The sequence below is a fragment of the Euprymna scolopes genome, chromosome 8, assembly GCF_053919585.1.
Source record: "Euprymna scolopes isolate OS-2025 chromosome 8, ASM5391958v1, whole genome shotgun sequence".
In the NCBI taxonomy this organism is placed as follows: domain Eukaryota; kingdom Metazoa; phylum Mollusca; class Cephalopoda; order Sepiida; family Sepiolidae; genus Euprymna; species Euprymna scolopes.
Window position 1 is genome coordinate 163,021,807 of NC_136489.1, and position 24,024 is coordinate 163,045,830.

The 24,024-nt window shown below is 35.6% G+C and overlaps 1 protein-coding gene across 1 annotated transcript in view; it reads right to left on the reverse strand.

Moving 5' to 3' along the window:
* LOC145284000 (uncharacterized) overlaps positions 1-24,024 on the reverse strand; it is a 97,430-nt gene that overhangs the window by 71,953 nt on the left and 1,453 nt on the right. The gene's annotated exons all lie outside the window — the stretch shown is intronic.

Sequence of the window (24,024 nt, forward strand, 5' to 3'; positions counted from 1 at the left end):
GTGGCATTTTCAAGTGAGACTGTTTTTGTTTAATTGCTGTGGCATTTTCAAGTGAGACTTAATTGCTGTGGCATTTTCAAGTGAGACTTAATTGCTGTGGCATTTTCAAGTGAGACTTAATTGCTGTGGCATTTTCAAGTGAGATTGTTTTTGATTAATTGCTGTGGCATTTTCAAGTGAGACTTAATTGCTGTGGCATTTTCAAGTGAGACTTAATTGCTGTGGCATTTTCAAGTGAGATTGTTTTTGATTAATTGCTGTGGCATTTTCAAGTGAGACTTAATTGCTGTGGCATTTTCAAGTGAGACTGTTTTTGATTAATTGCTTCAGCATAATCTATAAAAACTAATAAAGACAATCTTCCACATTTTATTTTTTTTAAATATATTTTTACGTCATATCTAATTTTTAGCTCTTGTACATAGCGTATTTAACAGTTAAAATTTAAACATCAACCGTTTTAATAAGATAGCAAAAAAAAAAAAAGGAAAGATGTTTCATCCAATGCCAGTAGGTGCAGGTAACATCTGAACAAATTCCATGGAATCTTTCACGTTTTTTCTAATGGATGGAAATACTTGATGCTTCACCAAGGTTATCAAGGAATTTTTTTATTGTGACGCCATCACTAGATGGGTCGCCTACCACGGCTTAAGAGAGGCTTATCTACCCTTGAGAGAAGGATAGACCACACCAGTTTCCCAACCTGGTATTTTTATTTCACGGTATATCCAGCTCCTCACCTTCCCAAATGGTCACCCATCTGGTACTAGCCAGGCTCAATGTTGCTTAACTTCGGTGATCTGGCGAGAACCCATGTGTTAATCTGATTGCGCCGTATATCATCGTATAGGCCGCAGAAAATAAATTAAAAAGTAAAACAAATGTTATAAATACGAGAAAAATATAAAAATTGAATAGTATTTAGTATCAAAACAAGTACTATAGTACTAAGTTTGAGTATAATGTAAAAATAAAATAAATTATATTGAGTATTAACACAAACACTATATTATAGTGATGGGATGGTTCCAATATTTTTCCTGATTCTGATACAATTACCGATTCCGTACTAAATTCCAATACAATTTCCGATTCCGATTCTTTATAAATCTCTAAATATTTAACTATATTGTTGTTATTTTCCCCGATTTCTGTAAAAAGCACATGTTAAATATGCAGATATTTTCATAAACGTAAAATTACACGCGTGGAGGATGAGCTATAGATTTTAACTTTTAAAATCTATAACTATTTATTTATTATTATTACCAGATTTTGCTTTAAACAAAATAAAATAAAAAAGACAATCAAAAGAATCGTTTTGGCATCGGAAAAAAGGCACCGATTTTTCTGATTCCGATACCCCCAAATTTGCTGATTTTTCTGATTAATCATCCCAGCACTAATTATTAAGTTTAAATATAATAAATCTATAACAAATTATTAATCAATTTTTTTGTAGAATTTACTCATTTCACAATAGCCATAATATGCATATTTAAAAGTTGAACACATATCTGATGAAGGGAGGTTTTTCCGAAACATAGCAATGTAGATATTTCAGTTGTCTATACTAATGCAAGAAAGAACACAATACATATAAAATAATAAAAATATATACACAAATTGTATTTAATAAAGACTTATTCCATCATCATATAAAACAAAAACTGTATTAAATAAAGATCTTAATTTACTTCGGTTTGTGTCTATCTGTTACACGTCTGCCTTTTGTAAATTCAAATTTACTTTCTATATATTTATACTTAAATTTTTTTGTGTGCGTTTTATCTAATATATGAAGATATACATATTTCATTCTAAATAATGAATTGTTTTTTGTGACCAGGTTTTTATGCAATAACAAATGCATTTTACTTTAGTTTCTTCCAGCAAATACTTATTCCAACTTGCAATATTGTTAAACTGGAGAAATTTCTTACTAATCACTAGGGCTATGACAAGAGAATATTCTTATCTTTGTTTTGACTCTCGAGTATATATCCGACACAGTTAATAAATCAAGAACCACAACACTATACATAAAACATGTTTTAATGTATAGTGATGTGGGATATATACTCGAGAGTCAAAATAATGAAAAGAATATTCTATTGTCATAGCCCTATTAATCACCTTGACAGCATTTGCTGCTTACATCATTAATAAAGAAAAATTGTATATTTATGTATATATGCTTGCTTTCATATGGCCAATTATATTTTCTACAGTAAATGCTAACCTATTTAGTTGTTATAATTACTTGAATATCATAATCAGAGGTAAAATACTATTTAAAAGTTTATAATTACTTGAATATCATAATCGGAGGTAAAATACTATTTAAAATATTATAATTACTTGAATATCATAATCAGAGGTAAAATACTATTTCAAATAATGTTATAATTACTTGAATATCATAATCAGAAGTAAAATACTATTTAAAATAATGTTATAATTACTTGAATATCATAATCAGAAGTAAAATACTATTTAAAATGTGATCTTAATAAAATATTGCAAGCGGCTTTCAATATCTGTGGATCTTCATTTTCATGTTCGGTCTAATGTATATACAGTCATTCATGCAAAATATATGCAATTTGTATTTACTCTCACTACAAACTTTTAAGTATTTTATGACTGAAAAAGAAAAACAAATAACACCACTCTTTAACGAAATTGTAATCACAGTAACTGAGTGGTGTTTGTGTTGTTTATTGCAAGTAAATTGTGGAGTGGTTGACAAATAGTATTGTTGTTATAATGATTTATTTTTCTGCGTATGTTTGTTGAGTAATTATATCATCTGAAACTATGTTCCACTTTATAACTGTTTCTAGTGATGTGTTTTGTCAGCATGAAAGAAATAATAAAAAAACTGAATTAACTCTTTATTACCTGGCTTAACTAATTCGTTCAGTCGTAGAATGAATATCACAGCATAAATAAAGTGGGAATTGATTCAAACACGCCTTGTACATATTAGTTCAGTATCTGGGCAGATACCTCCAGATTGCAACTGGCCCTAGCTTAAATTCATTATGCCGCCATCTAAAATTAACAATAAATAACTTTTTGATCATCTACTTCATAATTCTGGTCACAAAGAGTTAATGAAAACATTTAAGTTTACAAAACAAATTTAATTGTTCAGAATAGGGTTACAAATGTAATTGTTAATGAAAATTAAATTTTCAAATAATTTCCCAACACACACACACACACACAAATCAATTGTCGAGAATAGGGTTACAAATTTAATTTTTAATGAAATATCAATTTTCAAATAATTTCCCAACACACACACACACACACACACACACACACACACACAAAAATCAATTGTCGAGAATAGGGTTACAAATTTAATTTTTAATGAAATATCAATTTTCAAATAATTTCCGAACACACACACACAAAAATTAAAATTGTCCAGAATAGGTTTACAAATTTAATTTTTAATGAAATGTCAATTTTTAAATAATTTCCCAACACACACACACACACACACACACACACACACACACACACACACACACACACACACAAAATCAAAATTGTCCAGAATAGGGTTACAACTTCAATTTTTAATGAAATGTCAATTTCCAAATAATTTCTCAACACAATAATTAACAGAAAATATCTTTTTGGTCATCTACATCATAATTCAGGTTATAAAGGGTTAATGAAAACGTTTAAGTTTACAAAACAAATCAAAATTGTTCAGAACAGTGTCCCATATTTTATTTTTAATGAAGTGTGAATTTTCAAACAATTTCTGAACACAAAACAAAATACACAATTCATTCACTAAAGTTATTATGCTGATTCTCCGCATTTCATTAAAAGAAGTCTTTTTTTCTATCCTCGCTTAAAGGAGGAGACAATTTCTATTTTTGTTGCCAATCCGTTTCGTGGGAATTAGATCATCCGAAAATACGTTTCACGTATATCCCACGTTCAGATTTATTGTGTCATTTTGATTTGAAACAAGTAAAAAATCTCGACTATTATATAAAAGTCACTTTGTGTGTGTGTGTGTGTGAGTGAGTTCCTTCCTCATAGGTTCCGAAACGGCTCGGCATATCTTTTTCAACTTTCACTCAAAGCTAATTTATATGTCTGGCAGTGTTCTTAGATATGTTTCGTTCAGAAATTCATCCAATATCGAAAATCGAAAAAATCCGATCCTAAAAATAGTCTTTCTTGTCTTATAAATAAAAATAATTTTTGCAGGGGAATATTTTACGTAACACTGTAACGTAAAATATTGCCCTGTAGAAAATCTTTTTTTATCTATAAGAAAAGAAAGACTATTTTTAAGATCGTCAAGCCAAAATATCAGCTGACGTGATAGTGTAAACAAACACAGACGGAATTTGATGAGCGGCATTATCATTATTATATTTTGTTTGTTAATTAGCCTACTGGGCAAATTATTCCTTGTAATATATAATAATCAATCAATAGAGTATTGATTGTATAATAATAGATACGCAATCTGCATAAATTATAATATCATGTTTAAACGTATTGTACGACCGGGCAACGCCGGGCGTTCAGCTAGTAAATAAATATTATGCAAAAATGAAAAAAAAAAAATCAAACAAATAAAAATATATTTATTTAGAATAGGGTCCAAAACATTTTTATGAACTTTTTATTTCTTAGCACATAGAAACGACACATTGTTTTTTTTTTTGTTTTTTACATAGGCATCACCACATTATCAAGGCCAAGGGGCCACTCAAGGATAAGGGTTAAAGAGTGTACAGTAGAAATTGGACAATATAGTAATCATTAGTAATGAAAATTTGGTAAATTTGATAACTTATATGGAACGGCTCATCAAGAACTTATTTACGTTAGACTTGAACACAACCATATTGTAGTCTGCCGGAAAGCAGGAAAACGGAAGACAATTCCACAGGCGTGCAGTTCTAAGAAAGAAGCTTTGTTCATGGAATCTACGTTTAGGTTTAGGCACAGATAAAGAAAGTGGTTCTTTCCGCCTTTTGGGCAAGTGTAAAACATTTTTTTTTATTCCTGGTCAGAGGAAAAGGAATTGTAATGTTTTGCAGTTTATTTATTAAAAAAAAAAGTCATCCATTACAATGGATCATTTCCTAAAATATAAATCTTATTCACAAACGCTATTGTATTAACGCGAGAGTGCCTCAGAGGTCTATGCTTGGGCCTTTATTATTCCTAATATTAAAAAATCACCTCCTTGAAAAAATTGTCTCTAAGATGAGCATATTTGCTGATGATACCACGCTCTATAACAGGCATGAGGGGAAAACCAAGGAACACATATCTAAGGAGATGGCAGAAGCACTAGAGGAAGACCTCCAATCTGTAGTGGAATGGGGACATAAATGGATCATTACATTCAATGCAGTCAAGACTAAGCTTGTTTCTAAAGGAAAAATTACAAGAAACCTTCTCAACCACTAATAGCAATGGCTAAAGATACATTATCTGAGAATACTTCTTCAAAACCCCTCGGCCTTACGTTCACAGAGAACAACTGTACTGACATGCAGAAGTTCAAGTCTAATGTGAATAGACACCTTGCTGCTCATCTTCTTAGGTGGTATCCCTGCAACTTATATCCTGATAGTAGCCAGTGGCACGATGTCTTGTTTGGGCTTAAAAAAAAAAAAGGAAAAAAAAACTATCGCAGTTACATAAATTATTTTACTGATAAATTTAAATCCACTATAATGCATTTCGGTTCTTAGAAAACAAGTAAGTCATTTTACTGAATAACTTTATGAAAAAAAAAAAAAATACTCAACAAATACTTTGTTTGAAACAAATAGTTTATTGGAATTATTTAATGTTGTATAGAAAACAAGTCAGCCACTGTAATTATTTTATGAAATTTTATATTTCTATCTTTAAATTACAAAGTGCCTTCAATAAGTTTCCAGACTTTTTCCATTTTGGAACTTTTGTTAATAGTATACATATGATACTCTAGTCCCATTTGAAGTAATCTCCTCCGGCTGCAATACACTTGTTGTAGCATTCCAACAACTTCCGGAAGGCTCCATGGAAGTCCTCTTGTGTAAGTGTGTCAATGACTCTCTTCACAGCCTCTTTCATCTCCTCAAAGTTTTCCTTGAGCTTAGGTAATAACCAAAAGTCACAGGGAGCAAGGGAACATGGTCTGTGAAGAACTGTCTTGGTGCCCATCTTGGCCAAATAGTCTATGACTAGGATAGAGTTATAGTCAGGCACATTGTCCTTGTGGAAATGCCACGGACTCAATTTGAAGAGTTTTGCCCTTTTCAGAAGGAATCTCTTCCTGAACACCTTTTAAACCTCAACATAGTATTCCTTGTTGATTGTTTGTCCAATAGATCACATGCTGTCCAAAAAAAAGGGATCATAAGTTTCTGGGTGGATTTGCTCTATCTGGTCTTCTTGGTCTGAGAAAGCCAGCATGCTTCCACTGAGAGCTTATCTCTTGATCTCTAAATCATAGCAGTAGATCCAGATTTCATCGCAGGTCACCAAAGCATCAAGAACTGCGGGATCTGAATTAATCAGCTTGACCATCTCCCTGTTGTCATGACAACGTCTTTCTTTCTGATCTTCGCTGAGCACCATTGAGACAAACTTTGTGAAAATCTCCTGCATCTTCAGTTCATCACGAATAATCGTGTGTACAGTTCCCACACTGACATCAAACAGTGCACTTATTGTCTCTATAGACACATTACAGTCCTTATCCATGAAATTCTGTATTTGGCCAATCACTGATTTCTGACTTCCTTATTCCACCCACGCATCTCATCATTCCTCATAGACTCCCTACCTTCCTTGAATCTCTTATGCCTCTCAAAAACTGATGCTCGATTCATGCAAGATGGTCAAAAAGAAGTCTGAAGCATTCCATACGTTTCTGTGGCATTTTTTCCAAGTTCAACACATAATTTTATTGCATATCGTTCTTCTAAAGTGTCTTCATGTCCAGATTGCATTTTTGAAATTCACCTGTTGTGACAATCAGGCTTTAGTAGGGTGTATTCCAATTCTTGCTGTAGCCGTTCATTGGAACGTGAAATCATAGAAGTTGGTCAGTCATCTCATAAGATGCATAGCAATAACATAGTGAAGGTTTAAATGCCTGTACAAAAAAGTCTGGAAACTTATTGAAGGGACCTCGTATGCGCTTGCTTGTATTGCTATAATGGAATCTGTAAATTGTAAATCCTATTAACTTTGGAAATAGGATTTTCATCCCAAAGTGTGCAGATGGAATTTACACTTTTTAAGAACGTCTGGAAACTAGAAAACACCTTCATACATGGAGCATTGTTGTTGTATCTGAACTAGTGCACCGACCACTTTCCTCTCCTCCTTAGACATGATCCAGAAATTATCTTCTAATATAATAGACCCCATACTATCTGCCATGTTCGAGCCCTTGTCTCATCATTGCAATCTGGCATCCCTGTGCTTGTTTCACAAGGAATGTGCTCCAATGAACTTCGGATGTCTGAAGAATGTCTGCTCTAATAATTTCTCTCCTCAAACTGCTAGCCTTTGGAATTCCCTCTCTGCTTCCTGTTTCCCTGTCTGTACCAACATGCAGAAATTTAAATGTAATGTAAACAAATACCTTTGTGCATCTTAGGATATTCCTTTAAGTATGGGCCCTGATCCCTAAGTTGCATTAGCACTTTATGTCTTAGAGGCGAGAAGGTACTGAAAATCCACTTTCTACTCATGTTCATTGTAAAAAAAAAAAATTTTTTTATTTCTATGATTATTTGCAAAACCATGCAATTCATGATTTGCAGTGGAATTATTTAAAGAAATCTTTCTCTTATACTTTCAATGAACAGTTTTACTGATATGGCAAATTTCTAGATGGAAACTATGTTCTACATCGTGAAGACATGATTTCAATTACACCGGCCATAAAATGTTCATTTTACAATAAAATGTTAAGCAGTGACCCCCCCCCTCTCTCGCCTATATGTAAAAAAAAAAACAACTTTTGGTTTCAATCATGCTTTTTTTATTTTTTTATTAGATTTTAACCCCAAACAAGGCACAGTGCCACTTTGATTTGAGGGGGATACTATCTGGGACATAAATTGCAGGGATATTATGTAGGGAGTTGAGCAGCAAGATGTCTGTTTACATTACATTTGAACTTCTGCGTGTCAGTACAATCAGGGAAGCAGGAACTCAGAAGGGAATTCCAAAGTTTAGCCGTTCTTGGGAAGAAACTATTAAAAATAGAAGGCTTTCTGGCATCTGGGGATCTCTGCTGTATAGGGGTGGGATTTTGCTGCATGTCGGGGTACAAGGGCTTGTAGTTCGTCAGAGCATTTACCATTAAAATATTTGTAAAAAAAAGGCAGAGGGACACAGCATTTCATTGATGAGACAGAGGTTGAAGCCAAGCTGACAATTCGGTACCTATTAGTTTGACGACTCTCTTTTGAACCCTGTCCAGGAGTGACAGACTAGTGACAGATGTACCAATACTCCATACATGGGCAAATGGTAACCTTGGGGAGGTACAAGATACTTTCAGGCGTAAGTAGCTTTCTAGCACATTAGAGAGAGCCCATCTTCCTCATAACAGCCTTGCCAATGCCCTCGATGTATCCGTTCCAACTCGTGTTCCCTGTAAACGTTAAGCCGAAGAGTTTGAAAGAACTACTTTCAGGTAATGTATCATTAGCCATAGTTATTGTTGGTTAAGAAGGTTTCTTGTAATTCTTGAAGGAAACAAGCTTAGTCTTGGCAGCATTGAATGTGACCATCAATTTTTGTCCCCATTCCACTACAGACTGCAGATTTTCCATTATTGCCTTAGATATGTGCTCATTCGTTTTTCTCCTCGTGCCTGTTATAGAGCATGGTGTCATCAGCAAATATACCCATCTCAGAAACAATTTTATCAAGGTCATTTATGAATATCAGGAATAATGAAGGTCCAAAGATCGACCCTGGGGATACACCTGCATTTATATAATATCGTTTTGAAGTACGACCATCGAGGACCATCTTAATTCTTCTTTACTTAAGAAGGATTTAATTATGTTAAGTATTCATCCAGTAATACCATATGATAGGATTTTCATGAGAAGACCATTGTGCCATGCCCTGTCAAAAGCCTTAGATATATCTAAGGCTACTACCCTCCCCTCCTCTGCTTTTTTCAATGTATGGTATATACGTTCAGAGATTACAGTTAGGATATCTGCAGTATAACAGGCTTGCCTAAACCTATATTGTTGGTTAGAAAGAAGTTTAGCAACTGTAAGGTGATGAACTAGAGCTTGATTAACTATGGACTCAAATATTTTGGCAAAAAGAGGGAGAGGGCTAATGGGGCGATAATTTAATGGGTCAGTTCTTTCACCAGAATTCTTGGTAACTGGTATCACAGAAGCAGTTTTCTAGCAGTAAAGAAAGGAATATTCGTTAAGGCATTTGTTGAAAAGTTTGGAGAGAACTATAGCAACCTCAGCAGAGCATTTTTTTTTTTAATAGTACAGCCGGGATGAGATCAGGTCCACATGCTTTTGAGGTGTCTAGATTTTATGGTATCATTTACTTGAGAACGATTGATTTTCAGATCATCTAGTCTGGTTTCTGTCCGCAAAGGAAAATCGCGGAGGAAGTGGTTTGCTGGGTTCAAAGTAGAGTTTGAGACAAACCGACTGGCATGTTAGCCTTTTCGGTTGCCGTGAAAACAACCTAATGATTGTTGAATAATGAGGTAATTTTTTACTACACTCGTAGATTTTCCAGAAACTGATTACTCGATAATGTGTAATTTTAGAAAAAAATTTTAAAATTCCGTTATGTGATGTAATGTCTATTTCGAGGTTTCAAAGAAAAGCTTAATTTCATTGATATATGAAAAATAACTTTGTTTCTGTTTTTCTGGTGCATCAAAACAAAAAAAATACAGTCATCATTTTAAAATAAAATGAAAGAAACGTGTCTAATGGTGTTACATGTTTTCCTTTACGTCATGGCTAGACTTTTCATTGCTTTTCTCTCCATGTTTAATGACACTGTAATTGCTCTTAGTACAAAGCGTCTTTAAAAAAAAAAAAAAAAAAAAAAAAAAGAAGCAATTTTCTTGAAGGAAGGCACGTGACCTGTTATATCAATTCACTGCCCGTCACGTCCTTTCTTTTATTTTTTATGCACATTTTTTATTTATTCTTTAGCAACAGGAATTAAGATACAAAAAAAAAAAAAGGATACCGCTTTTTTTATCCTCAGAATTCCAGTTTTTTTTTTGTTTTTTTTCTTTTAAATCTTATATCTCATTCTATTGAATCATGTTATCTACTTGTGAGCGATGCGATGCCTCTGTTCAGTCTCAAGAGATTAGATACCTCCTGTAATGGGCAGCTGTGCATGGAATTGTAAGGCAAAAGTTGCGTAACCTCCATCCACATCTCTCCTGAGTGGCGAGAAGAAGTTCAGCATGACTGGAAACAATGCCGAGATAAGTGAAAAGCACATACACCAGCTGGAATTCTCAAATGGTTACCCGGTCCTGGATATGACTTAAACTATATCCGATGGTGAGGCCCCAGCTTGCAGGCCTTAGGGAATGTGGAGCCACCCTTTAATTGCCATTGCTCCCAGGTCCACTCTGACCCGGAGTGGTAGTACCTGTTAGGGTCCCAACTATGGGTTAAATAGAATACAACATAAAAAACGAATACACTATATTAAAAGATCGTTCTTCAAAATCACCAGATTCGGCATTAAATAACCTGAAAAGGGTTGATATGCCGTAAAACAAAACAACCAAACCAAATGGTTACCCATTTTAATATTGCCTAGGCTCAACGTTGCTTAACTTCGGTGATCAAACGGGATCCGGTGTGTCAACATGATTATCAACTTGAGTGCAGTGACATTAACCGATATGATAAATCAACATCAAGTAATTAAACCTTGTTCTGCCTAGTGCAGCACATCCTCCTCCTCCAGCTCTTAACCAATCAAATGACAGGAACTGAGTGAATGCACCTTCTATCTCTCACTTACAGTTTACTTTGGTCCAGCATGGGTGCTATACCTCCAGCAATGCTGCTAGATATAACAACCATTAATGGTAACAGCAGCAACTGCAGTCTACTTATCAACGTAAGTACTCGATTTCATCATCACAACAGTTAAGCTTGATTCCAAACATTTATAAGCTGCTACAAAGACATCCTCTTACAGACAAAATGTCACTCAGTACTATATATGATATACATGATATATATGATATACATGATATACATGATATATGATATATGTGATATATGATAAATTGTCGGTTTTAGGATAAGCTTATTTCATTAACTATGACAAGCAATAGCTTGTCCTTTTCAGGGCAACTGTTAATTCTCAACTTAATAGATGCAATACACTGTCCTTTTATGGACAACAATCGTTTAGAAAGCCTTTTTCTAGGCTACCCAAAACATAGCAGAGGCTATACTAACCCAATTAAACAACTTATTGTATACTAATGTGTAACTACTTATCAAAACCAAAAGATATATATGTGTGTGTATATAATTTATATATATATATATATATATATATATATATATATGTGTGTGTGTGTGTATATATATGCGTATTTATATATATATGTGTGTGTGTGTGTATATATATGTGTGTGTTTATATATATGCGTACATATGTGTGTGTGTGTGTATATATAATACTAAAACTGTCGTTCTTGGTTGTTTGCTTGTTTGCTTGCGCACTATCCTCCTCCTCCTCCTCCTGTTGATATAACAATAAACAAGTATATATATATATATATATACACACACACACACACATATATATGCATATATATATGTGTGTGTGTGTATATATATTCATTATTCATTGAACATTTGAATAGTCAGGTCGCTGCCTGATGATATCTGTTGCTTGATTAAAACTAATGGCTGTTTGTAGCAGGGGATGTAAACATGTTTATATAACAATAAACAAGTATTATCGGCTCTTTTTATTGAGCACTATCTAACAACCTCGTTGAATTCACTAGTCTATTACTTTTGAATAAAAAAAACCCGAGTATATATATATATATATATATATATACACACACTAGCATGGGTGCCCGGTGGTGCCTGGGTGTTTGGTGGTGTGTGTTGAGCAAATAAAAAAAAAAGTGGTAGTAGGAAGGCAGCCTTGAACCCGTCCCATGAAGGAGGAAAAGAATGTGAAAAAACGTGACGTCTTTGCTGTTACGACCACCGCCAAACCAGAAGTGACACAGGTTTAAATTAAGGCTAGACAATCGAAAAGAGGGGATGACTTTTGAAAATATTGGCGGAAAAAACAACCCCTTCCTGTAGAAAAGTGCCCAGTTGAGAGTGAAGAAATTAATGTTTTTAGGCAATATTTCGGTATTTGTCGTCTGAAGGGTCGAGCTTCAAAACGATACTGATCTTGTGAAAATCCGTCGCCTCTGTCGAAAGTTTTAGGCAGACATACAAACATACATAGATAGATTTATATATTTGTAGCTCAAATTTTCGACCCAAACTGATTAAAAAGCTTGCACGATCTCTGAATACTCTTTATGTAAAATTTCAAATGTTTAGACCAGAAACTGTCTTTAGTAATTTGGTAGAGACCGCAAAGGTCAAATTTGTAAAAACTTTCACCTCTATTATGACCCCTTAAGATTTATTAGTTTGAGTTCAAATCAAATTATTAAATTAGATCCATGTCCAAGGAACCTATATCTAAAATTTCAAGTGTTTAGACCTAAAATTGTCGGAGGAGTTTGGTAGAGTTCTCAAAGGTCAAATCGTTGAACTTTGACCCCTTAACAGACAAATTTCTGGCCGAAAACGGATTACAAATATTTTCCCAAATCTCACTACCCTGTATATCAAATTTCGAGTCTGTAGACTTAAAATTGAGGGAGTTATTGTGTAGGGAAATGTACACAAACAGAGAGGCTGACAGGCACTTTCACTTTTATATATAGATAATGTTATTTTTTTATATGATGAATGTTATTAAGGATTCCATAAATAGCACTTTTTTGTGTGTGGGAAAGAGGAGGTTGTATTTTATTAATTTTGGCAACTTTTAACCAATTATTTTGCAAACCAATTTTGGTGTGTAAACAAAAGTGAAAAGACTTGATTGCTTTAATGAATTTTCTCAATAAAACCAAATTATTGCTATGTACTGGGTTGATTTAAAGTTAGGTTTTATCAATGAAAACTAGTTTGAAGACCACTAACTTTTCTCACTCTTAGACAGGGATCAAAAAATGTTATACGTTGTGAGGATGTTTATATATGACTGGTTATTTATTTTTTTCCCCACGGAACAAAATGTGACACAAGGTCGGGTTAATGCGGGAGATAACCAGCTCCTCAAAAAAGGGGATTCTGCAAAAATAAAATTGCCTTAGTGTAGAAGGGTTTTCCCCCCTCCATTGACTGGGGACAATTAATTTGAGTGCAGCATCTGTGCAGACATCACACTTCAGTGACCAGTTCAGTACAAGTACCGTTTATATATGACTGTGTACATACAGTATCAAATAAACGTACGTGTGTTTATACGTGTTTGTGATGTAGAAGGGTTCTATATATGTGTATGCTGTTTGCATCGTGGCGTTGAATGTGTATACATGGCACTGCTAAATGTCTTTTGTGTTCTTGTCATAACCGGACCATATGTATGTATGTATGCACCGCCGACATTGAGGTTAACCATAGGACCTCTACAGCGAGCAGTGCATTTGGAAGACTTAGAGACAATGTGTGGAAGAGGAGAGGCATTACACTCGCAACCAAACTGAAAGTATACCGAGCAGTCGTCCTGACAACTCTACTCTACGCCTGTGAAACTTGGACGCCATATAAAAGACATGAAAAACAGCTGAATGGCTTCCACCTCAGATGCCTCCGTAATCTTCTCAACATCTGCTGGCAAGACAGAGTTCCTGACACAGAAGTCTTGAAGCGCGTGGGCTCCATACCATCACCACCATAATCCGCAAAACCCAACTCCGGTGGGCAGGCCATGTCTATCGCATGCATGACGGCCGAATCCCCAAACAACTTTTCTATGGGGAACTCAGCCAGGGAAAGCGGACTGCAGGAGGCCAAAAGAAACGATATAAAGACTGCCTAAGAACCTCCCTCAAAGACTTTTACATCAGCCCCCAGTCTTGGGAGAGTCTCGCTGCGGAACGTTCTGCCTGGCGTTGCGGCATCAGCCTAGGAGTCGACAGGGCAGAGAATCAACGCATGACACACGACCAGCAGAAGTGCAAGAGGAGGAAGGAGAGAGCTGCCGGTTCACAGCCTGCCGATACCGCCTTCACATGTCCAGAGTGTGGAAGAGTCTGCCGAGCACAGATTGGCCTCATCAGCCATCTCAGCCGAACTGATTGATACCTTGGTCATCGTCGACTTCGACGGATGAGCAAGAAGAATGTATGTATGTTGTTACACTGTGTTTATCGTGTATAACGAACTGTTGTCCTCATCCTTAATGCCTATTTAAGCGACCAGTGATTTGTCTAGGTGGTGGTGCATGCATGTAAACACATATAACACACACATTGACGACATATCTGTTCTTGCTATTCTTTCTTCTGGGAGGTTCGGCAAACGTCCTTGAGGGAGCTGGAATCTGTTAGAAGGAACACTTAAGACAGGACTCAAGACAATATGAGATTTTAAGTATTTATTTCACTCCTAGGTATTCGTCACAGCAGAGAAATGATCGACGTTCTTGGCTTAGGGGGGTTCTTCTACGTCTCCATTCTGAGACTTCTCTCACCCTTCCTCATGGGGAGACCTATTTTAGCTCATCTTGTTCATTCAACGCCTCCAATCCAACTCAATGATGCTTGTGTGACATGCAATACTTTCCGGTGCAAACTGATCAGGTCACAAAGTTTGACATGTTTGACAATTTGTCAAAACATGGCGATTCCAATCTCTGTTGCCCACTCAACTCTAGATAGATAGATATTTACAGAGACAGATAGATTGATAGGTAGACAGATAGCTAGCTAGATAGATAGATAGCTAGATAAACAGATAGATCGATAGATACACAGATAATTAGAGAAACAAATAAACAAATATCTTACTGCTTCTACACGACCACTCTCTAACACTAATAGATACCACACTATCGACCAAGCTCCAACTTCTGCCCCATCACTGCAATGTCACATTTCTGTGCCGGTTTTACAGGTACTTTACTGAAATGTGCTCTAATGAACTCCTAGCACTTGACAAGCAGCAAAATCTCACCCCTTCACTGTTGAGGTTCCTAGATGCCAGAAAGCCTTCTACTTTAATAGTTTCTTTAGTCAGACTTCTAGACTTTGGAATTCCTACCCTGTTTCTTGCTTCCCTTGTTGCAGTAAACCCCCAGAAGGTTAAATTTAATGTGAACGGACATCTCGCTCCTCAACTCCCTACAGTTTCATGTGAGACGCAATTCGAAATAGTAGCTCCAGTACATTCCAAGTTGCAATGTGTCTTGTTTGAAGTAAAAGAGTTCTAAAGAAATAACATCTATGAAGACGTATTTATTTTTTTTCCATATTTTCTATGTTCTATGGTCATATTTGTTAACTGCCCGCCTTTGGAACGCTGTTCCGCTGGGCTGCTTCCCGGTTGAATACAACACGGTAGCTTTCAAATCCCATGTAAACAAGTTCCTGTTAAGCCGTCCTCATAAATAATCAAATTCTACGCAATTTGCACCATAAGTGATTACTACTACACTATTACCCGTGCATTCATTAACTCTTATCCTCGAGTGGTTTTTGGGCCTTGATAAGTGGTGACTCCTCCCCCCCCCCAATAAAATAAAAAATAAAACAGTGAGCAAATATTCTTCACCTTAAAAAAAGAAAAAGAAATATAGAATTACAGCAGGGGTGTGAAAGTCTGTTAGTTTTTATCACCTTTTTTTTTTTTTTTTTTTTTTTTTTTAAATGGATCAAAGTTTGAACGACAAAGGAATGCGAAACAAAAATTTAATAAGAAACAACGAAACGAATCGAGTGCAGATTGATGGTGCAACGTTAAATTTCTAAGGTTGGTTGGTTTACGGCATACCAACCCTTTTTAGGTTATTTAATGCCAAATCCATTTTGTAAGCTTGACACAAAATTACACACACGCTATCGTATTAATATATAGATTAAAAAACATGGACAATCCTGTCGATTTTGACGCATAAGGTTCCGTCACAACAGTTAAGTTGTTCGGAAATCCATACTGATGATTTGTTTATAGTGGTGAAGGCTTTGTGTAGAACCAACCACACTTTTTGGTATTACTGCTAATCTTTGTCGGTGCAATGGCTGCCACAAGACAGAGCGTATAGTAGGCCGCAGGTTTTTACATCAAATATTTCTTTCTCTTAGATGCATGTCTTAACAGAGACTGGGGTGCATCTCTCCCAGTGAATTAATGCGTTCCCAGATACCAAACTGGATATTTCTACTACTCGTTATGGTACATACAGCACCTAGCCTTTCCAAATGGTCACCCATCTGATTTTGAAGAAAAAGTTTTTAATAGAATATATTTTTTTATTTTTTTTATTTTTTTTTTTTTTTTTCCAAGTCATTTTCTATTTAACCCATAGTTGGGACCTCAACAGGTACTACCATTCCGGGTCAGAGTGGACCCGGGAGCAATAACAATTAGGGAGGGGCTCTACACTGCCCAAAGCCCGCAAGCTGAGGCCGCACCATCGCATATAGTTTAAGCTCATATCCAGGACCCATTTTTGTTTAGGGCTTTTTAGTTATGTTCTTGTTAAAGAGCTTTAATGTCACGTTTAATTCCTACGGTGTTTCTGTTTATAATAAATAAAAAATCTGCATTAATTAAAATGTAATATTTTAAGGCCGAGCAACGCCGGGCGCCCTGCTAGTTATTTTAAAAGACCTAAACGAATCGAGTGCAGATTGATAGTGCAGCGTTAAATTTCTAAGTTACTTGTATCGATTGTACGAGACGAACAATAAATTCCCCTAATACATAGGGAATTCGTTCTTTTTTTTTTTTTTTTTTTTTTTTTTTTTTAAGGAGTTCAGGTTCAGGGTGAATAGGTAAAACTAAATGATACACTATTTTATTTATTTACAAGTGGGACCTGTGGAAATTCCACAAAGGACTCTTTCATTTTTTTTTTTTTCTTTTTTTTTTTTTTTTTTTTAAGGAGTTCAGGTTCAGGGTGAATAGGTAAAACTAAATGATACACTATTTTATTTATTTACTAGTGGGACCTGTGGAAATTCCACAAAGGACTCTTTCATTTTTTTTTTTTTTCTTTTTTTTTTTTTTTTTTTTTAAGGAGTTCAGGTTCAGGGTGAATAGGTAAAACTAAATGATACACTATTTTATTTATTTACTAGTGGGGCCTGAGGAAATTCCACGGCGGACTCTTTCATATGCAATATATTGATGTTGGCATTCTGTAAATGTTCAGCGCGCCCTGATATTATTGTACCTATTTACTATGCCTCCCCACGGGACAGAGTTAGACACCAGGGTCGTTTTTTAACGTGGAGAAAAGGTACAAAAATAAAAATTGTCTCAGTCGTGAAGGATTTCTCCTCCACCGAAAGAGAACAAGAAATAGAAGTGCAGCATCTGAAGAACAGATACTACACTTTGATCTTGACCAAAAGGACCTGATATTATTGTAGCTCTTTTGTTAAAATTGCAAAAAGTATTTATGTAAGCTAGCAGGGACGCCCGGCGTAGCCCGGTCGTAAAATACACTTTAATATGATATTTTAATATATGCAGATTTCGTATATATTATAGAGTCAATTTATTTTTTCATCGATTCTTATATATTATTACAGAGTTAATGTCCTATCGATTTTATGTTATATAAAGTTGTGATTTCAAAATATATATATATATATATATATATATATATATATATATATATATATATCCATATGACTTGAGTGCATCAGCTATAATCGAAACCGAAACCAAAACTTATGAACAATTCTAGGTAAAATTATTTATTACAAGAAATGGAAGGTCATAACAATTAAACGCCAGTCACTCGGAAGAAAAAAGATGTAAGCTTGACACAAAATTACACACACGCTATCGTATTAACATATAGATTAAAAAACGTAGACACCCCTGTCGATTTTGACGCATAAGGTTCCGTCATAACAGTTAAGTTGTTCGGAAATCCATACTGCTGATTTGTTTATAGTGGTGAAGGCTTTGTGTAGAACCAACCACACTTTTTGGTATTACTGCTAATCTTTGTCGGTGCAATGGCTGCCACAAGACAGAGCGTATAGTAGGCTGCAGGTTTTTACATCAAAGATTTCTTTCTCCTAGATCGGTGGTTCCCAACCTATTTTGGGCCATGCCCCACCTAGGCATTTCTAAAATCCTGATGCCTCCCCTTTGTGATATTTAATATATAATATGGTATAGTAAGCCCAAGGGTGCACGTCCTGCCCATGCCCCACCAAAATATTGCCATGCCCCACCGGTGGGGCATGTGCCCCACGTTGGGAATGACTGTCCTAGATGCATGTCTTAACAGAGACTGGGGGTGCATCTCTCCCAGTGAATTAATGCGTCCCCAGATACCAAACTGGATATTTCTACGACTCGTTATGGTACATACAGCACCTAGCCCTTCCAAATGGTCACCCATCTGGTACTGGTCAGGCTCATCGTTGCTTATCTTCAACGTGATTGTGCCGTATTAGTGTGTGTGTGCAATCGCGTTGACACACCAGTTCTCGTCAGATCATCAAAGTTAAGCAACATTGAACCTGGCTAGTACCAGATGGGTGACGATTTGTGAATTTTAGGCGCTGTATGCGCTCTCCGCTTATCTCGGCCTTTGTTCCCAGTCGTTCTGTACGGACACTTCACTTGCCACTGGTATTTAACAATGTCGAATTGGGAGAGGTGTGGTTGGAGATTGCGCACCTCCTACCTCAAAAATTTCACATGCAGGCACCCCTTCGTGAGTATCCATAAGCTGTCAAAACTGAAGGAGCCCGTTATATATATATATATATATATATATATATATATATATATATATATATAGTTGTTGTTTTTTTTGTTTTTTTTTTAAAGATTTCGTTATTTCGTTATTCTATTGGAAAGAAAAATTCAGCATGTTTGATAACACAAGAAAAAGACAGAAAAGATATAGGAATTGTCGATCTTATTCCCTTATAATCGCATACTCTTGAAAGTGACAGTTATCATGCAAATTTGCTTATGTGCGTACACTGAGCGACCGTCATGTTAATAACGACGCCATTTTCATTATGCAACGAGTGAATAAATTTCACTACTGGGTTGACTGAACGAAGCACATTTCTGAAATCCGGGTTTCTTTATCGTTCTGATGTAGCTGAGTCATTATGTAGCTGTCTTGTTGAAACTTGTTCGTAACGGTCATTGTGTGTATTTTGTGTGTGTGTGTGTGTGTGTGTGTGTGCGCGCACGCGCGTGTATTTTATTTGAAGTGCGTTTTCTGAGAAGCGAACGGCACAATCTTATCTGCAATCGATATATGTTTATTTTATGTGTAAACGAACAGTCGCTTGTTGAAGAGAAAGAGTAACATAAAAAAAAGTCAACTAAACTCCTAAAACTATCCTGCAAGAAAGCAACAAGTTGAACATATCAATACATTTTCAGTACCTTTTCAGGTAAAGCTTTATAATAATCTATATATTAATAAGATAACGTGTGTGTTCTTTTGTGTGTCACGATTACATCCGGGTCGTTTAATTGTTATGTTCTTCTATTTCTTGTCATAAACGATTTTACCAAGAATTCTTCATAAGCTTTGGTCTAGGTCTCGACTATAGCTGATGGCACTTAAATCATCTACTTTTTTTATAAATAATTTTATCAAGAATTCTTCATAAGTTTTGGTTTCGATTATGGCTGAACGAACTCAAGTTATATATATATATATATATATATATATATATATATATATATATATATATATTCATATAACTTGGGTGCATTAGCTTGAATCGAAACCGAAAAAAATTTCATGGAATATATATATATATTTTTTTTTTAATTGCAATTTTACAACATATAAAAATCGATAGAACATTAACACTGTAACAATATATATGAAGTCTGCAAGAATTAAAATATCATATTTAAACGTACTTTACGAATAGGCTTTTCCGGGCGTTCGTGCTAGCCTGGATAAATACTTTTGCAGTTTTAACAAATAAAGCTACAAATGATATCAGAGCGTCTCCATTTACACTGAACATCTACAGAATGCCAACATCAATATATTACATATAAATGAGTCCCGCTGTTGAATTTCCACAGGTCCCGTTAGTAGTAAATAATTATGAGGTAAATGATTAATTTATTCTTATACTAATAAGTGGCAATAGAAGTACATACAAGCGAAGTGCTTGATAGTCAAGGTGGGCAGAGCAAACAACAAAAAAATGAAACTATCAAATAAAGGTTATCAAACGAAATAAATCCTTCCAAACGGATTTACATGCACATAAAAACATTTTTTTTTGACAAAGGAATCACCACTTACCAAGGCCCAGAGGCCACTCAAGGATAAGGATTAAAGAATGTACAGTGGTCAAAAGGACAATATCATAGTAATCGTCAGAAGTGTGAATTTGGTAAATTGGATTACTTAAGGGAAACGTCTCATCAAGAACTTGTTTACATTGAACTTGAAGACGGCCAAATTGTACTCAGCTGGAAAGCAGGTAAACGGAAGAGTTCCAGAGGTGTGCAGGTTTTAGAAAGAAGCTTTGTTCATGGAATCTACGTTTAGGTTTAAGCACAGCTAAAGAGTGGGAAACATTATTGATAGTGTTTTCAGCCAAACGAGTGTTTCTCATGAATGTTTGGCCAGGATGGACCATAGATTGGAGCCCAGACGAGCACTTTCCATGAAAATAACGATAAAACAAAGACAGGCTCGCAACGTCTCTTCTGTGAGGAAGAGGTTGCAGAGAAAGAAAAAGGCATCTCCCACTAGACTACAAAGTCTATTCTGAACTCTGTCAAGGCAGCTCCTGCCCAGATGTGACAGCAATACTCCATCCTTGGACGTACTTGGCTCTTATATAGGTAGAGAATTGCATCAGCAGGTAGATATCTGCTGGATCGATAGAAAGATCCCATCATTTTTCCAGCGATCTTGGTAACGGATTTGATGTATGTATTCCATTTTAGATCAGGAGTAAAGGTCAAGCCCAGAAGCTTGTCAAAACATGGAGCTTCCCAAAGACGAGAGCCATTCATTTCAATTGAAGCCAGATCGGGATCAGTTGATCATTTCAAACATGAAACTCTAAATATGTACGTGTTAATTAAGTGGTTGTCTTGGGTGTGTGTTTTGGGTGATTGTCATGCTGGACCACTGCTCTGCAACCCAGTTTCTGGAGGGAGGGGATCATGCTCTGCTGCAGTATTTGACAGTACATGTTGGAGTTCATGTTTCCCTCTGTTAAGTTTGCAGGTTGAAACAAGTAACGTAGAAAGCAATACAAATGACGACTCAACAACCAAAGGTAGATCAAATAAGAAGTGTATTAGGAAAAGGTATATTTACAGGATATTTACATAATGGTGTCAAATAAGAGAGTCTTTGCTGGAGAAACATATCTGCTCTCGGCGGCCTTCGGTGGCTTCTGGTGAACACACACTCAGACTAACTGAGTCTTCCTATTTATGTGTAATTACTATCCACATATGCAAATGAATGTGTGCCACCACAACACCCTCAATGAAATGTAACTCTCTAATACCTGCAGCACTCCTGCAGCCCCAGACCATAACATTCCCACCACCATGCTTAAATGAGATTCAAGACAAACACTGCTAAACTGAAGAGACTGAGGGTAAAGGTGATGGACTGCCAAGATTGCCCTCAGACTTAAACCCAGTAGAACATCTCAGGGGCAACAGAAGGTGGAGGTCTCAAATATCCGCCAGCTCTGCGACGTCGTAATTGAAGAGTGGAAGAGCATTCCAGTGGTTACGGTCCTGGATATGACCTTAAACTATATCCAGTGGTGAGGCCCCAGCTTTCGGGCTTTAGGGAGTGTGGAGCCACCCTTTAATTACCATTGCTCCCAGGTCCACTGTGACGCGGAGTTGTAGTACCTGTTAGGGTCCCAACTATGGGTTAAATAGAAACCGACGTGAAAACAACAAATATATTCTATTAAAAAAATTTTTCTTCAAAATTTTTGTATTCGGCATTAAGTAACCCAAAAAGGGTTGATATGCTGTAAAACAAAAACAACCAACCAATCCAGTGGCCACATTTGAAGCTCTGGTAAACTCCATGCCCAAAAGAGTAAAGGCAGTTTTGGATAATGATGGTGGCCACACAAAATATTGAGAGTTGACATGTTGTGTGTTAATATTGACAACTTTTCGTAAGGGGTGTACTCACTTTTGTTGCCAGGGATTTAGATTTTAATGGCTATATTTTGTGAGGAAAATAAATTAACTCTGTTATATATGCTGCAGGCAGACTACTTTTTATTGTGTCAAAAAAATCATTTTTTCAGTGTTTTCCCCATGAGAAAATATACTTAAATGTTTGAAAAAAATGTGAGGGGTGTACTCACTTTCGTGATACACTGTACACACACGCACACGCACACACACGCACGCACACACACACACACACACACACACACACACACACACACACACACACACACACACACACACACACACACACACACACACACAATTATAAACATCGAGTTTTGAATGGATATTTTGAGAAAGACTTTCAATAATTATAAACAAAATAATATCTCTAGCCATGACTTTGATTTGATGTAATTGTTTTCTATTTATTCACGTTTGTCAGTTTTTAACATTTCTCGGCACTTCTACAGAATTGGGACAAGATTTTGTAGTCGATAAATGGAGTTTTCAGATAAAAAAAACAAAAAAACAATGGTTTCAACTAATTTTTTTGTCAATTCTAATAAGTCACAATGGTGGCTTCCAAATTATGCAGTCAAAATTACCTGAATATTACTGAATTATTAAACAAAACAACTTGAATCGTGTTTGTAGGTGAAAAATTGCCGCCATCTTGTTTCGATCAAAACGGAAAATTACCTCCCTTTTCAACTTTCTTATGTCTTACGATCGTTTTCATCAAATTCTATTTTTATTTTCTTTAAATAATTTTCTGCCTTATCGATTTTCGTAATTTTTGGATATAAACATCTTACAAATACGAGGAATAGATGCCATTGTTTTCATTTAAAATTTATTAGTACGATCTCTGAAATTTCGTCCCATTAGTGTAGAAGCGCCTAGTTCTCTCCTCACCTACCTCTCTATCTATTTATCTGTGTGTGTGTAAAAATGTATAAAAAATATGAAAAGCATAAAAGTTTATAACTTTTCTTTATTCGTTTTCTATCGGTGACGTGCAGCAATACAAAATATTATGAAATAAATTAAAAAAAAATTCTTTTACAAGTAAGTAATTTCGACCGATCCTTCGGTCTTCATCATTGTAGTGAAAGTGATGCGCATATATATATATATATATATATATATATATATATATATATATATATATATATATGAGAAAAGGTTTGGCACCCGGTAGAATGCCTCACCCCCAGCAAAAAAAAAAAAGAAAGAAAGAAAACTCAAATGAGGTATTCTACCGGGTGCCAAACCTTTTCTCATAAGTTTAGTCACTCCAACAGAGAGATCTTTTTAAGATTCTGACCGTTCCTTCAAGTGCAATTTTCTATATTTTTCCTTTGCACTTGGTTCACCGGGTATGTACACATGTGTAATCCACATGCAGCTGTTTTCATTTCATGACACATCAGTGTCACTAGATGTAACGAGCAAATAAACAGAGATTCGAACCTTAATTAATTAGTGCCAATTCTGACAGTTCAGCATCCCGAATTCATATAATATATATATA